This window comes from Charadrius vociferus, unplaced genomic scaffold, assembly GCF_000708025.1.
Source record: "Charadrius vociferus isolate BGI_N301 unplaced genomic scaffold, ASM70802v2 scaffold188, whole genome shotgun sequence".
Lineage (NCBI taxonomy): Eukaryota > Metazoa > Chordata > Aves > Charadriiformes > Charadriidae > Charadrius > Charadrius vociferus.
Genome location: NW_009649706.1, coordinates 861,738 through 866,609, shown reverse-complemented (window position 1 = coordinate 866,609; position 4,872 = coordinate 861,738). Strand labels below are relative to the sequence as shown.

Sequence of the window (4,872 nt, the reverse complement as noted above, 5' to 3'; positions counted from 1 at the left end):
CAGCGAAGGGCAACCAAGATGATTGAGGGATTGGAGCATCTCCCTTACGAGGAAAGGCTGAGAGAGCTGGGACTCTTTAGCCTGGAGAAGAGAAGGCTGAGGGGAGACCTTATTACTACTTACAAATATCCAAAGGGTGGGTTGAAGGAGGATGGAGCCACAGTCTTCTCGGTGGTTCCCAGTGACAGGACGAGGGGCAATGGGTACAAGTTGGAACATAGGAAGTTCCTTTCCAACACACGGAAAAACTTCTTTACAGTTAGGGTGACAGAGCACTGGCACAGGCTGCCCAGGGAGGTTGTGGAGTCTCCTTCTCTGGAGATTTTCAAAACCCGCCTGGATGCAGTCCTGAATAATGTGCTCTGGGCAATCCTGCTTTAGCAGGGGAGTTGGACTAGATGATATCTAGAGGTCTCTTCCAACTCTGAAAATTCTGTGATTCTGTGAAAAGAATTTTCGGTTTGTTTTTTTTCAATTTTGCAATTTCAGTTGCACTTCTCGTTTTCTTCCATCCCATTCAGGCTCATGCTCTTTTAACTACATGTGTTCATTGTTAGACACACTTCTTCAGGTCTCATCAAAGCTGAAGAAAGCAGAAAGATTGTTCCATGTGTTTTCAGGCCTTACTTCCAGTACGAGGCTTAAACATTCTATTGTGATGTTTCAGGTTCTATAGAACTGGTGACTTATGTTCAGCTTGTGACCACAGTGGTCACAACTGCAGTTGGCAGCAGGAGCTACTGCTCAGTTAGGCACTCCCATCTTATGTATTTGTAACTCCTCTCTAAGTATTGCACCCATGTCTGTTGAATTCCGCATAATTTTATGCCATTTCTTCAATATAGTAATATTATTATTGTCCTACAAAATAGTAGGATCCAATCCAAATTAGTAATTGGATCCAATCCATAACAGCAATACTAACCCAAATTAGTAAACCTCAGCCTACAAAATGCCCAAGGCCTTTGGTACTTACAGAAAATGCATCAGAAATGCTTCTTATTAATCCGTTCCCTTCACTGAAATATTGAAATAACTGAAGAAAATAGCATTTTGAGTAATACCTGAAACACACTTGACAGTTGTGAAAAAGCTTTTGATATATTCTGTAAGTTTAACACCTTGGTATGTTGACATGAAATAAACTCCCCCATCTCCTGTGCAATTATCTTAAACAACTCAAAGTAGACCAGTCTAGATTTCCACATATGTTCCATAATAACATGAAAAGTAATGAGCAAATGAGGCACACAACTTTATCACTCTCAGTGATTTTAAGAGTCTGATGACAATGATGGCAGGTGGCCTGAGATACTGAGGGTTGAAAGCAAATCCATATCCCTGTATGTTTGGCAACTATTGATTTACATTCTCCCTCTTCTGTCACTTGAATATCAGAATTTAAAACACTACTAAAAGCCTATGAAAGTTAGGATGCATGAAATCTTTTGCTTATTCCTTATTCCCGTGAGCTGTCACAGTAAAAAATCAGTTGGTTTGCTCTTAAATACATATCTATTTTCTAGGTGTTTAGAAATTGATATATTCACCATTTGTTTAAGAATTCTCTTGGAATCCAAAATAAGTTGACTGCCACATAATTCCTTGGGTCATCCAGTTCCTGCCTTTTCAAAAAGCAACACAAAATTTTCCAGGCTGCTGCTGCCTCACCTAAGCTCTTCAAACTCCCAGAGATAATCACTAATAGTTCTGAGATTGCTTCAGCATTTCAAGAGTTCTGAAAGACCCTGCTATTAAAAAAGTGAACTGGGTATCATTCATGTATGGGTAAATAACAGAGCGTTATCCATATCCTTGCAACTGTTGGATTTTTGCTGCTTAACTCAGGTTGCAGATGCCTACTATCTGTCACTCCTACATCTTTCAGCTAACAATGAGCAGTTCACACTGACATGTGAACGACATGCAATAACAAAAAATACAACATAGCAGACTAGGGAGGACAAGTTTTAAGTAAATTTAATACTAGTGAGGTCTCTTCAATCTTCAACATTTCATTAAAACTTCCCAACTGAATGACATCTTATGAAATTAAGAATGCTAATTTTATTCCACAAACATATCTAAATGAAGAGCTCTCTTGGGGCATACATTCATTTCACTGAGATCACCAAATCAGAGCTATAGAAAGATGAAGTTGTCAGCACTAACAATTTAGCTGTACAGTGATCAATACACATACAAAATCACAGCAATTCAGTTAAATATTTAACAGCCAAAGTTTACACTAAATGAATTGTCCAAGTGGGCAACACATACTGTCCAGCCTTTGCCCAGTAAAAATGGTGCTCCATTTCACTCCTATCACCTTCTTGTTATCTAACACATAAAATTCCAGAAATCCACTGAGTCTTTCCTCCACCTACTAGAGTGTGTTTTTGCAAAAATCCAATACTAAAACCTCTTCAGACAAAATTTCCATTCAGCTATTTTCTGTATGTTTCTGATATCTCTTCCACTGCTTCCATCTCATCTCCTTAAATAATTTGGCCAAAAAGTACTTTCCCTGAAAATCAGATCTCCCTTATTTTCAGAAACTTATATGCATCATAACAGAATAAAATTAAACCTATTCAGTTAAATGTGCATAATTCTTCTCAAATTAACGCCATCCTTGGGTGCAAATTTTTCCCCTAAAAGTTTCTCAAAGAAAAATCCCAGTCAAGTCACTATTACTCTATTCCCCCTTTATTGCCCCATAGTGAACATATGAGTCAAGCCAGTCATTGTCTCACTATTTTTGTTCTTTCACCTACTGCTGCACTATCTGAATGTCCTTTTCACTTCAAGAACATTTGGAAAATAAACTTAAAACCCCAGAATAATTTTAGAATCCGTTCTACAACCCCGCATTAACAAATTATAAGACTGATTTTTGTTTTTCTATTTTTCAGTGACTTTTGATTTTAAAAAGTGCACTATGTTCAAAAGACAAATTCTATCTCCAAATTTCTCCACAAATGTTACTGTTATACTGCAGTTAACATCAGATTCCAAGGTAATGTTCTAAATTTTTCAGTGTTTTTAACTAAAACATCTTATTCAGTCCCACTGCTGTCATACACAGTGTTTCTTGAATAAGAATGTTCTCCTTAGAAGTCCCATATTTTCAGGTCGTAGTTGTAGCTCTCTGGAAAAGAATTAATAAACTTTTTGACAGAGCAAAAAGACTGCGTGGTTGACATGCCTGAGGGATGGGATGCCATCCAGAGGGACCTGGGCAAGCTTGAGAAGTGGGCCCATGTGAGTCTCATGAAACTGAACAAGGACAAGTGCAGAGTCCTGCACGTGGCTCAGGGCAACCCCAGTAGTAACTGGGGGGATGAACTGACTGAGAATAGCCCTGCCAAGAAGGACTTGAGGGTAGTGGTGGATGAAAAGCTGGATGTGAGCCAACAATGTGCCCTCGCAACCTGCAATGCCAACCATACCCTGGGCTGCATCAAAAGGAGCATGACCAGTAGGTTGAGGGAGGTGATTCTGCCCCTCTGCTCCGCTCTGACAAGATCCCACCTGGAACATTGCATCCAGCTCTGGGGCATTCAACATAGGAAAGACGTGGACCTGTTAGAGCAGTCCAGAGGAGAGTCACAAAAAATATTAGAAGGCTGGAGCACCTATCCTAGCAAGACAGGTTGAGACAGTTGGCATTGTTCAGTCTGGAGAAGAGAAGGCCCCAGGGAGACCTTATTGCAGCCTTTCAGTACTGAAAGGGGGCTTATAACATAGATGGGGACAAACTTTTTAGCAGGGCCTGTTGCAGACAGGACTAGGGGTAATGGTTTTAAACTAAAAGAGGATAGATTTAAGCTGGATACAAGGAAGAAATTTCTTACAATGAGGGTGGTGAAACAGTGGAACCAGTTGCCCAGTTCAAGGTCAGGTTGGACAGGGCTCTGAGCAACCTGATCCAGGTGAAGATGTCCCTGCTCATTGCAGGGGTGTTGGACTAGATGACCTTTAAAGGTCCCTTCCAACCCAAACTATTCTATGATTCCATGAAAATTGGATTTTACCTAGTAAGAATGCCTTTCCTACTAAAATGAGAACACATTACAGAGACAGACATTGATTCAATAAATATTTTAATAGCTATTCAGTTAGAGAAGACTAAACATTATAGATGGACCATATTTTTGTAATGAGCTGTTCTAAGTCACTTTTTTCCTTTTGTTTTCCCCAGTTTAGGTAATATGGGGATTAAAAATACCAGTTCCTCTCGTTTCCTTAATCATTCTTAGCATTCACAAAAGAATCTTAAAATGTTGTCAGTGTAAAAGGAAAATCAAGTTGTTCATATTTATTGTTACTTTCAGTTTGCTAATACTACGACTGTGAATTTCTAATAGCTGACTTTCATAATTGCAAGAAGTGATGTTTGAGAAAGCAATACCGTATTTTGCAGTAGTTTGAATTCTCATTTCGTTTTCAACATATCTCAAAATTTTATGATGTCATTTAAGGATTTACATTTTTAAGGCACCTGAAATATCTGCTGTTAATCAAACAACTGAATGAAGAAAAGCTATATTGCCATCAAAACTGATTATCACATTTCCTCAAGCTGCTTTAAGAAAAACAATTAGATGACTTAACAGGGCAACTGATAGATTGTTGAAATGTAAAATCTTTATGTGTTTGGTTTTTTTTAAATGAGTATATGTTTTGGGATTCTATGAACTAGTAATTGCTTATCTACTCATTACTTGCTGTATAACACTATTTTATATTTTTTAAAGTAAAATAATAGGCATTTAGGAGGTTCACAATTTAAACCTTTCTATGCAGGGCAGTAAACTTTAAATGCAGTAAAAGAACAATTTCATTCTTGACTGTAATTTATTATTCTCT

At 38.2% G+C, this 4,872-nt stretch overlaps 1 protein-coding gene across 1 annotated transcript in view; it reads right to left on the bottom strand.

The window, feature by feature from the left end:
* The window catches only part of KDM4C (lysine (K)-specific demethylase 4C), a 273,932-nt gene that overhangs the window by 105,169 nt on the left and 163,891 nt on the right, over positions 1 to 4,872 (bottom strand). The window lies entirely within an intron of this gene.